Below are 12,716 nucleotides of genomic sequence, written 5' to 3'. Positions count from 1 at the left end.
TTGGAATGGAGGTTGGAAGTTCACTCTAGTCTCTTTTCCCTAATTTCTGTAGTCCAGAGGCTTCCAGTGGGAAGATGGGTATGAAAGAGGTGTTGGGGTTGACACTGGACTCATTGGACTGTATTTTCCTAAATTGTCAAGGCTGACAGTGGGAGGACAGGTATACATGAAGATTGAACCCTCTCCTGTGTTCTTGTTCCTTAATTTTCCAGGATCTTCTGAGGAAGACAGTGGAGAGAGGGGTACGGATGTGAAGATGGAGTGGGGGTTGGGTGCTGTCTCCTGTGTTTTTTCCCTACTTTTCCATGGTGTCCAGAGAAGTCAGTGGGAACACCAGTGTGGATGGAGGTTGATGCTCAGTCCTGTGTTCATTTCTCTAGTTTTGCCAGAATGTCCAGAGGCTGACAGTGGTAGACTGGGTGACAGTGGGAAGACCAGTGTGGATGAGGAAGACAGAATGGGGGTTGATGGTCTCCTGCTCTCCGAGTTCTGACACCAAAGTGTCAGGGGTCAAAGGTCAAGATGGACTCCAATGCAGGGGCAGACAGAGGGAGGACCAGTGTGGATGGAGGTTGATACTCTGTCCTGTGATCATTTCTGTAGTTTTCCCAGAAAGTCCAGTGGCTGACAGTGGGAAGATGGGTATGGATGAGGTGTTGGGTTTGACATCGGACTGTATTTTCCTTATTTTTCCAGGTTGTCCAGTGGGAAGACAGGTATGGTTGGGAGTTGGCGTGGAGGTGAGAAGCTCTTTCCTGTCTTTTTCTTCCTCCTTGTTGGTCTCTGTGACGTCTCTTGAGCTGTGTGTCTTTCTCTCAGTCCAGCTGCTTGTGCTCTGTAAAACACTACACTTCTGCAGTATTAAACAGGGCTTTTTGACTGTGGATTGCAGGTTTGATTCCAGAGGGGACACAGTCCTGTACCCCAGAGTGAGGTACTTTGCTCAGATGGACTGTTCTGATCATGGTTATCAGTGGCTGAACTGTAGGGAGTGGAGTGCTGACAATGGTGTACTCAATTCTCAAGAGTATTGTACCTTAATACACTGACACGTCTGTGTGTTGAACTTTCAACGTACTGAGCTTTGTTACTCAATGATATAGACCAGGGTGCTGAAGTCTTTCCTATATAATTCTTGAACACCCAAACCTGTGTATGTACTCGCATCTCCACTGAGCATTAATACTGGTAATCCTCACACTTGTATAAGTAACTCTCTCCTGTCCTGAGCTTTAATTCTCAATGACAGACCTGTGTGCTGAGCTATCCTGTGGACTGTGCTGTAATACTGAAACCAGGGTGCTGAACTTGTACTTAATTTAATTCTCACATTGACACACGAGTGCTGAACTCACCTTTACTGTGCTTTCATACTCAAGTGTGTACTGACCCCTCATGTGGGCTGGACTATCATACTTAAACCAGTGTGGTACACCTGTGTGCAAAACTCACCTTTACTGTGCTTTTAATACTCAAACCTCTGCGCTCGGCTCTCACCTGGACTCCACTAAAATACTTATTAAACCACTGTGCTGATCCCTAACTTGTGAGTGAGCTTTAATATTCAGCGACGTGTATGCTGAACCTTCATCTGTAGTGTACTTCAATACTCAAATCTGTGTGCTACCCTGTGAGAGTTAATACTTACTGACACACCTGTGTGCTTCAATCTCGCCTTCTTATAGCTTTTTTTAATGCTCAAATCTGGTGAGTAAACCCTCACCTGGACTGTACTAAACTACTTAAACCAGGGTGCTGAACTCTCCCTTGTACTGAACTGGAATACTCAGTGATGCACCAGTTTGTCGAACCTTCACCTGCAGTGTACTTGAGTACTCAAGTCTGTGTGCTGAGCTGTCAACTGTACTATTAGAGTACCCAGCCCTGTGTGCTGAACTGTACTGTGTTGTAATGCTCAGACTTGTACTGAACTTCAATATTCACTGACATGCCTCTATGCTGAACCTTGTAGTGAACTCAAGATTGTACTGCGCTTCAATACTCAGTGACACCAGTATGGTGAACTTTCACCTGCCGTTTTCTCTAATACTCGAATCTGTGTGCTACACTCTTGCCTTTACTGGGGTTTAATACTTAATGACACGTCTGTATAATTTGCTTTCACCGTTTTTAATTTAATGTTTTAATACTCAAATCTGTGTGGTCAGCTCTCACCTGGACACTACTAAAAATAACTGGTACTTTTTTCTGTTTTAATACTGAAACCTGTGTTCTGAACTCTCGTCTGCAGTGAGCTTTAATACAAAACTGTGCTTCATTGTCGTCTGTAATGAGTGATAATACTCAAACCAGTACACTAAATTCTAGCCTTTTCTGTGCTTTAATACTCAAATCTGTGTTCAGCTCTCACTTGGACTGTACTAAACTACTTCAAGCAGTGTGCTGATCCCTTGCTTGTACTGAAATTTAATACTCACTGACACAACTGTCTGTTGAACCTTCACCTGCAGTGTTGTAATACCCAGATGTTTATGCTAAACTGGCAGCTGTCCTATTGGGATACTCAGCCCTGTGTGATGAACTGTAACCTGTACTGTGTTGTAATAGAGATGTGGACTCACAGCAGACTGGTACTATTTTGCTCTGCTCAGAGTTGTGTACTGGCCTTCAATGGTGAAAACTGCCCAGTTCATCACTGGGGTTGCCCTCCCTACTCTACTGGACACTTTTGACAGACGGGGCTTGAGGAAAGCTTTAGGCATCATCAAAGACCCCACACACCCCAGCTACAGCCTCTATGACCCTCTACCATCTGGACAACGGTACCGAGTATTCGGGCCTGGACTACCAGACTGGGAGACAGGGCGGGGGTAAAAACTATCGAACTACTGAACTCCCAGCCTCTCTCACTCTCCTCTCAGCTAGGAGCTGAGCCTCACCTTCTCTTACCACAAACCCAAACACATCTTCCATGTCAAAAAGCTCCCTCACCATCATTTCTATCCTTTTATTTCGTTCTGTTGTATCTTTTTGCTCACTGCTTGTTGTCTTTCTTTTAATATACAATTGTATTGTTTATTTTTTTTGTACTGCTTATCATCCAAGAGCTAGCTAAATAGCATTTTGTTATCCCTTATACCTGTATGCGAGTATAATGACAAACATGACTTGAATCCTCCGTGTTAAACCAGTAGGCTGACCTTTTGACCTGCAGTGATCTTTATAATACTCACGGCAGGGTGCTGAACTCTCATCTTTTCTTTTTAAACAGGTGGACTGGACTCTAATAGTGTGGCTGGACTCTCACTTGTAGCTGAGCTGTAATCCACAGAGACATGGCTGTAGCCTGAACCTTCATCTGTAAGTTACTTTAATAGTTGAGTCTGTGTGCTACACTCACCTTCACTCGGTTTCAGTACTCAATGACACACCTGTGTGCTTTACTCTCACTTGATTATAATTATAATTACTCAAATGTGTGCTCCCCTCTTACCTGGACTGTACTAAACTACTTCACCCTGTGTGTTGAACTCTCCCTTGTACTGGATGTTAATTCTCAGTGACACAGCTGTTTGTTGAACCCTCACCTGCAGTGTTTAAATACTCAAATCTGTGTGATAAACTGTATTATGCCAATGCTCAGCCCTGTGTCCTGTACTGTTGTAAGACTGAGCCGAGTGTGTTGAACTCTCACCTGTATTCTGTAATACTCAGCCCTGTGTACTGTACTGTGCTGTAATCCATGGACTGCTGTACTGAACTGTGATTGTACACTGTTGTAACAGTCTTCCTCTCTCCTGTAGTTCACTGTAACATTCAGACTTTAGTCTGGAACTGTCACCTGTAATCTAGTGTCATACCCTGACTTGTCTACTGTACTGTTGTCACCTGTAGTGTTTTGTAATATCCTGCCATGTGTACGGATTTACAATGTAATAACCCCCTCGTGTACCAAACTATCACCTGTAATCTATTGTAATTCCCTGACTTGTCTACTGTACTGTGATGTCAACTGTATGGTGTTGTAATACCCAGCCATGTGTACTGTCCTATAATGTAATAACCAGTTCAGTGTACCACTCACCTGTGCTAATAGTCAGACATCTGTATGCTGTTGTCATGTTAAATGTTTCCTAGATTGTTGTATTACTCAGCCCTGTGTGGTGTAGGGGGATGTGAATGGTCACTTGTATTGTTGTAGGACCCAGCTCTGTCTGCTGTATGACAGTGTAATAAACATACCGGTGTGTCAAACTGTCCCCTGTGCTCTAGTGTAATACTCAGTCCTGTGTGCTGTACTCTCATGTTAATTGTTACCTATATTGTAGTAATACCTAGACCTGTAGTGTACGGTGATGTGAACTGTCACTTGTACTGTTGTAATGCCCTCTGTGTTGTACAATAGTGTAATAAGAGCAGTAGGCCAAACTATCACCTGTAATCTAGTGTGAGATCCTGATCTCTCTTGTATTGTAATGTCAACTGTCACCTGTATGGTGCTGTAATACCAGCCATGTGTACTGTACTATACTGTAATAACCTGTTCAGTGTACCAAACTGTTACCTGTACTCTCGTGTGATCCGCAGCCCTGGGTACTGTGGTGTTATGTTAAATGTTACTTGTCTTGTAATACCCAGACCTCTGTACTGTATGGGGATGTGAACTGTTACTTGAGTGATGTAAGAGTCAGCTCTGTTGTATGATGGTGTAAGTAGAGCAGTGTGCCAAACTCACCAGTAAGCTAGTGCAATACCCTAACTTGTCACCTGTATTGTGTTGTAATAGACTGCCATGTGAACTATACTACACAATAACAACCTGACCTCTCTACTGGTCAATGTGGACTCTTGTACTGTGTATGAACCCTGCGCCCTCTCTCTAGTAATCTAATGTAATACTCATAGTTAATACAAAGTGTTACTAATACACTACTGTAACCTTTAGCCTTGTCTATCATGTGCACTGTTATCTCTATTGTGCTTTAAGAGTGGAAGTTGTGGACTGTAGTACTTGACCCAGAAGCCCAACAGCTCCTCTGTCCTATTCAGCTCACTGTTGTGTATCTGCAGGTGGACTCTCACCTGTACTGTATTGTAACATTCCTGCCTCTGCCCTGTTCTCTTTTAAAAATGGTTGACCTGTGTCCTGAGCTCTTACTAGTGTTGGTGTAACCTCCCCCTGTGACCACACACACCAGTATGGTGCCATCATGGACGAAGTTGGGGGTTGATCTTCTTCCTCTAGTGAGCTCAAGTTCTTAAAGATGGACCCAAGTTGGTGCTGAACTGTCTTGTGTTCTGTTAGACTGGGCTGAACCTCGCCCTCAAGTTCAGAACTGCCGTATCCTGAATTAACAGAGGTAAGCTGAGGGGAGGTTATTGTACACGTGTGTGTGTGTGTGTGTGCGCGTGTGCGTGCATCAGTGGCTGTAGTCCTGCTCTACTCCTGGGCTGTGCTTGGCGTTTGTGGGCTTCACAGGAGGTAGGTCTGGTTTGGGAAATGTAGCCTCTGTCATCCTGAGTTGTGCACAAACATGCTCCCCCTGTAGCTGAAGGCCAAGAGAGCTGCCTGCCCTGGGCCTCGGGTCAGTAAGTCGAGGTGAGTGAGGATATTAATCCAGCTGCTGCCTGTGCTCATGAGAGACAGGGGGAGAGCTGGAGTTCCTCAGTGCTCAAGAGTAAAGAGGTGAAACCCCTGGGCCAGGACCCGCACTGAGCCAGGGGTAAGGAGGTGAGTCTGGGGGTTTCCTGAGGGCAGAGGCTGCTGTGTCTTCTGTCAGTATGCCATCCTACCTGTTTCAGATTGAAGACTCCTCAGTTACTAATTCATGTCTAAAGGGCTGCAGCACTTCTCTCATGCAGAAGTTACCCGAGTGGGGGAGCTGAGGTGCAGTAACAGCTGTGCTCCAGCAGATGGCAGTGTGGGCAGGAGAGGAGGTTCAAGAGTCCAGGTTTTTTTTTTGTGCCATCTACCACAACCCTAGTGGAATTCTTACTTGCTCAGCTGTACCCAATGACACAAGAGGGAAAAAAAGTCCCCTGCCACAGAGACACTCACTCTGCTTTCTCTTCAATCTAATGCATCACCTTGCTCTTGGTGCAGTCATCCACTCCAGGCTGGACTGGTCTTACAGGGGGAGATACAGGTGGGGCAGTGTTAGTGTGTAAAATGGGCCAAGGCAGGGGTACGGTCTCACCCCTCTGCTACTCTCTCACTGGGACTGTCCTGCTGCAGGACTTCATGAACTACACTTCCCAGCAGGCCGTGAGGACAATTGTGGCCAATAGGCTGCCTCCCCTGGGTTGATAAGGTGCAGGTGTTGTCAGTTGAAGCCTGCAGCCAGTGTATATAATGAGGAGCTCACACAAGAGAGAGCTCAGAGACTGGTTGAACTCCTGCAGAGGGCTGGAGACTGGAGGTGCAAGTTCATACATTCTGTGGGTTTGTCACTGGGAAGGAAGAGGTTAAAGAGCAGGGAAACTCTGAAGCTGTGCTGAAGGAATATATATTGATCAACAAACTGGGTTATTTTTACTAAGATAGTTTTGTAACTCACTCTGCCCGCTGTGTCAGTTTTGCTGCTTTCTGACGCTCCAGCTCATAGCGTGACAAACTTCACTGTGACTCTACGATGGTCCTGGTCACAACTGCAGGACCCAGACTGCAGTCGAGCTCTGTCAGCTGACCAGCTGCAGAAACAGGATTGGTCAGGTGACATTTAAAAGGCAGGAAGTGGAGTCTCCCAGTTTTGCTGCAGCCAGAGCAGTGAGTGGAGGAAGGAGCTGCTGGAGAAGAAAGACCAGTTCACAGCTCTGTGTCCTTCCCAGCACAACCCCCTGCTCTCCTACAGTCAGGGCCAGTGTTTCATCTCTCTCACTTCCACAGGGCTCAGCAGGACTGGTTTGCTTTGGACATCTTTTAAATAAGATCTTGGATATTGTGCATGTACTCTACTCCATAGTGCTCCTGTTTGTCATTGATGGACAGTGGAAGTTTGCTGGTGACCCTGTGGTAACTCACAGATTCTCCCCTCAGGAGGATCAGTACTGGCCCAGGCTGACCAGAAGAAACTCAGTTGTTTTTCAGCTCAGAGGGGACAGGAGACCTGTCCTGTCCCAGTGTCCAGTTGACAGCCCCACTCCCCCTCCAGGTGAGAGACAGGTGGACAGCTCTCAGCACAAACACTTTCACAGCCACAAGGTAAGGAAACTGCTCTTTATTCACAGTCCAGAAACCACAGGACAAACCTCTAGTTCTTCTCTGAGCTCTAGGTAGATGTGCAATCAGCTTCACAGCAGGTCTTTGTGAAGACGGGCAGACTCCCAGCTCCCAGGCTCAGCAGTCAGACCTCCTCCCCCGACACAGCTCAGCTCTGCAGCTCTTCCCTCCTGCTCTGCTCAGCACAACTGCTCTCTGTCCCCAGCAGCACCAGACTGAAGGCCTCCCCTCCTGCCTTTTAACTGTCTCCCCACCAATCGTCTTCCACCAATTAGGCAGGTGATTATAGGCAGCAGGTTGTTCTCCTGGGCCTCGTTGGGGATGAAGGTCAGACCAGCGCCACTGTCTTGCCTGAACCCACTGGGCTCTTACAGTGTGGAAATCGAGTGGTTTGGGAGAGGCCTGTGACGGGAAGGTGAAGTGGTTTTTGTGGGTCTTTCTGATCCCATATTGTTGTTAAACCTTTGCTGAAGTTTGTTTTGGGTCTCAGGATTAACCTTGCTGGATGTCCTACAGGCTCACCCTCCTCATCCTCTGTTGGGGCTCAGTTGTTCCTGAAATCAATAAAAATAAACCCAATTCAACTAGGAAAACTGTGTGATTAGTTTTCCAGGATGAGTAAAAGCATAAATGTTAAAAAATGCAGAGAGAAAATAAACAGGTCATTTTTCAGAGGCTTTGATCCCACAGCCCCAGTGTTAGAAACCCAGAGCTCTTCCACTGAGCCACAGTCTCTCTGTGAATCTGGGGCTCCTGTGTGCTCTTGGTTTTCCCAGCTCAGGGTTCGAGACTGAGGGATAAAAGACAGACCGAATAACCTCTCCATCAGAACAGGAGCCAGTGGAGGAGTGGAGATGGTGCAGAGCTCCTGAGCCCAAGGTTGCAGGTTCAAGTCCTGGCTGAGAACTGAGGTGGGTTTGCAGTGTGGTTCTCCCCAGCAGTGACATGGGTGAGAAGTAAAAGCCCACAGCTCTCGTGTCTTTATTTATCACCGTGTTACTGTTCACAAGAATTAAATTAACAAAAGCTCCATGTTCTTCCAGGATTTGAACCCACAACCTCCAGGCAGAAGTCCAGAGCTCTTCCCCTGAGCCACAGTGTGTCTTTGTAGGTCTGGGGCTCCTGTGGGCTCTTGGTCTTCTTCCCAGGTCAGGGCTGAAACGGAGGGATAAGAGCTGGACCGAATCCCTCTCCCCTTGGGCCTGGAGCAGGTGGAGGAGTGGAGACGGTGCTGTGCTCATGACCAGGAGGTTGTGGGTTCAAGACCTGGCTGATCCCTGGTAAGTAAACTGAGGTGAGTATGTGGGCAGGATGATGGGGAGGGGCTATTACTGGGGGGTAGTGGGGGGGTGGAGGAGGCAGAGCAGGGCCAGGGGGAGGGGCAGCTAGTGGGGGGTGGGCTAGGAAGGGTAGAGCAGGGTAGCTGCTAGGTTAGGCAGGGGGGTAGTGGGTGGTTAGGGAAGAGTAGAGGGAGGGGTAGTGAGTGGGTAGAGTAGGGTAGAGCTAGGTTAGACAGGTGGATAGGGGGGTAGAAGGTAGAGTAGCACTAGGGGGAGGGGTAGCTCCAGTGGGGTAGTGGGTGGTAGGATAGAGTAGGGCAGGGCTAGGGAGAGAGGTGGGGGGTGGGTAGGGCAGGACAGGTGTGAGGTTAGACAGGGGGTAGTGGATAGAGTAGCACTAGGGGGAGGGGTGAGTAGAGTAGAGTAGAGTAGGGCTGGTGTAGGTGGAGAGGGGAGGAGGAGTGGCAGGTGGCCTGGGCCTGAGGGGACAGGAGGAGGAGTTGGGAGGGGGGCCCAGGCTGGGACAGGAGGAGGAGTTGGGAGGGGGGCCCAGGCTGGGGCAGGTAGAGAAGGGCAGTGTAGAGGCAGGCAGGTGGAGGAGGAGTGGCAGGTGGCCTGGGCCTGAGGAGGAGTTGGGAGGGGGGCCCATGGTGGGAGGGGGGGGCTGCCAGGGGCAGGTAGTGGAGGGGTAGGCAGGCAGGCAAGGAGAGGTGAGGGAGGAGGAGGGGCAGGTGGCCTGGGCTGGAGGGGGCAGTGTGGAGGAGGAGCTGGGAGGGAGGGAGGCAGGCCCAGGCCAGGGTAGGAGAGGGGGGGGTAGGTGAGAGCAGGTGGGTGGAGTGAGGAGTGAATGGGGAGGGGCAGGAGCTTGGGAGGGGGTGACAAGGACCAGGTCAGTGGGGGTGAGGAGATGGCAAAACTTTTGAAGTTTTCTGATAAGCATCCTCCCTGGGGGGGGGGGGAGGAATTTTTTTAGCACTAGCACTTATCCCTCTATCCCCTTTCCAACTCCTCCACCCCAGGCCACCTTCCACCTCCACTCTAGCTGCCCCTCACCCCTCCTCTCCTCACCTCACTCCACCCACCTGGCCCCAGCCCTACCTACCTCCCCCTACCCTGGCCTGGGCCTCCCTCCCAGCTCCTCCTCCTCCCTCACCTCTCCTTGCCTGCCTGCCTGCCTGCCTACCCCTCCTCCTCCCTCACCTCTCCTTGCCTGCCTGCCTACCCCTCCACTACCTGCCCCTGGCAGCCCCCCCCTCTCACCATGGGCCCCCCTTCCCAACTCCTCCTCAGGCCCAGGCCACCTCCCAACTCCTCCTCCACCTGCCTGCCTCTACACTGCCCTTCTCTACCTGCCCCAGCCTGGGCCCCCCTCCCAACTCCTCCTCCTGCCCCCTCAGGCCCAGGCCACCTGCCACTCCTCCTCCCCTCTCCCCCTACACCAGCCCTACTCTACTCACCCCTCCCCCTAGTGCTACTCTATCCACTACCCCCCCTGTCTAACCTCACACCTGTCCTGCCCTACCCACCCCCCACCTCTCTCCCTAGCCCTGCCCTACTCTATCCTACCACCCACTGCCCCACTGGAGCTACCCCTCCACCTAGTGCTACTCTACCTACTACCCACCTGTCTAACCTAGCTCTACCCTACTCTACCCACTCACTACCCCTCCCTCTACTGCTACTCTACCCTAACCACCCACTACCCCCCTGCCTAACCTAGCAGCTACCCTGCTCTACCCTTCCTAACCCACCCCCCACTAGCTGCCCCTCCCCCTGGCCCTGCCTCCTCCACCCCCCCACTACCCCCCAGTAATAGCCCCTCCCCATCATCCTGCCCACATACTCACCTCAGTTTACTTACCAGGGATCAGCTGGGTCTTGAACCCACAACCTCCTGGTCATGAGCACAGCACCATCTCCACTCCTCCACCTGCTCCAGGCCCAAGGGGAGAGGGATTCGGTCCGGCTCTTATCCCTCCGTTTCAGCCCTGACCTGGGAAGAAGACCAAGAGCCCACAGGAGCCCCACACCTACAAAGACACACTGTGGCTCAGGGGGAGAGCTCTGGACTTCTGCCTGAAGGTTGTGGGTTCAAATCCTGGAAGGACCTGGAGCTTTTGTTAATTTAATTCTTGTGAACAGTAACACGGTGATAAATAAAGACACGAGAGCTGTGGGCTTTTACTTCTCACTCTGTCACTGCTGGGGAGAACCACACTGTAAACCCACCCCAGTTCTCAGCCAGGACTTGAACTTGCAACCTTGGGCTTAGGAGCTCTGCACCATCTCCACTCCTCCACTGGCTCCTGTCCTGAAGGAGAGCTCATTCGGTCTGTCTTTTATCCCTCAGTCTCGAACCCTGAGCTGGGAAAACCAAGAGCACACAGGAGCCCCAGACTCACAGAGAGACTGTGGCTCAGTGGAAGAGCTCTGGGCTTCTAATGCTGGGGCTGTGGGATCAAAGCCTCTGAAAAATGACCTATTTATTTTCATTGAATTCTCTGCATTTTTTAACATATTTATGCTTTTACTCATCCCTGAAAACTAATCACACTTTTTCTAGTTTAATTGTATTTATTTTTATTGATTTCAGGAACAACTGAGCCCCAACAGAGGATGAGGAGGGTGAGCCTGTAGGACATCCAGCAAGATTAATCCCGAGACCCAAAACAAACTCCAGCAAAGGTTTAACATTGTTTAACAACAATATGGGATCAGAAAGACCCCAAAAACCACTTCACCTTCCCGTCACAGGCCTCTCCCAAACCACTCGATTTCCACACTGTAAGAGCCCAGCGGGTTCAGGCAAGACAGTGGCGCTGGTCTGACCTTCATCCCCAACGAGGCCCAGGAGAACAACCTGCTGCCTATAATCACCTGCCTAATTGGTGGAAGACGATTGGTGGGGAGACAGTTAAAAGGCAGGAGGGGAGGCCTTCAGTCTGGTGCTGCTGGGGACAGAGAGCAGTTGTGCTGAGCAGAGCAGGAGGGAAGAGCTGCAGACCTGAGTCGGGGGAGGAGGTCTGACTGCTGAGCCTGGGAGCTGTGTCTGGATGCATGTCTAGCGACAGTTTGCAGAAGAACTAGAGGTTTGTCTTCTGGTTTCTGGACTGCTTTATCCCAAACTGTGAATAAAGAGCAGTTTCCTTACCTTGTGGCTCTGAAAGTGTTTGTGCTGAGAGCTGTCCACCTGTCTCTCACCTAGAGGGGAAGTGGGGCTGTCAACTGGACACTGGGACAGGACAGGTCTCCTGTCCCCTCTGAGCTGGAAAAACAACTGGGTTTATCTTCTGATCAGTCAGGGCCACTGCTGGGCTGGTGAGAATGGTTGATCGTCATGAAGGGAGACTCTGAGAATTGTCACAGGGTCACCAGCAAACTTCCACTCTAGATCAATGGAAAAACAGGAGAAATAGGTAGTAGAGTACATGCAACATATCCCAGATCGTATGTGAACGATGTCTAAAGCAAACCAGTCCTGCTGAGCCCTGTGGAAGTGAGAGAGATGAAACACTGGCCCTGACTGTAGGAGAGCAGGGGGTTGTGCTGGGAAGGACACAGAGCTGTGAACTGGTCTTTCTTCTCCAGCAGCTCCTTCCTCCACTCGCTGCTCTGGCTGCAGCAACACTAGGAGACTCCACTTCCTGCCTTTTAAATGTCACCTGACCAATCCTGTTTCTGCAGCTGGTCAGCTGACAGAGCTCGACTGCAGTCTGGGTCCTGCAGTTGTGACCAGGACCATCGTAGAGTCACAGTGAAGTTTGTCACGCTATGAGCTGGAGTGTCAGAAAGCAGCAAAACTGACACAGCGGGCAGAGTGAGTTACAAAACTATCTTAGTAAAAATAACCTAGTTTGTTGATCTATATATATTCCTTCAGCACAGCTTCAGAGTTTCCCTGCTCTTTAACCTTTTCCTTCCCAGTGACAAACCCACAGAATGTATGAACTTGCACCTCCAGGCTCCAGCCCTCTGCAGGAGTGTAACCGGTCTCTGAGCTCTCTCATGTGTGAGCTCCTCATTATATACACTGGCTGCAGGCTTCAATTGACAACACCTGCACCTTATCAACCCAGGGGAGGAAGCCTATTGGCCACAATCATCCTCATGGCCTGCTGGGAAATGTAGTTCATGAAGCAGGACAGTCCCAGTGAGAGAGTAACAGAGGGTTGAGATCGTACCCCCTCTCTTGGCCCATTGTACACACTCCAGCACTATCCCACCCGTATCTCCCAGTATCAGATGAGTCCAGCCTG

This window comes from Atractosteus spatula, unplaced genomic scaffold (genome assembly GCF_055471065.1).
Source record: "Atractosteus spatula isolate fAtrSpa1 unplaced genomic scaffold, fAtrSpa1.hap1 Scaffold_106, whole genome shotgun sequence".
Taxonomy (NCBI): Eukaryota; Metazoa; Chordata; class Actinopteri; order Semionotiformes; family Lepisosteidae; genus Atractosteus; species Atractosteus spatula.
The sequence above is the reverse complement of the archived record's forward strand: the minus strand, read 5'-3'. Positions refer to the sequence as shown.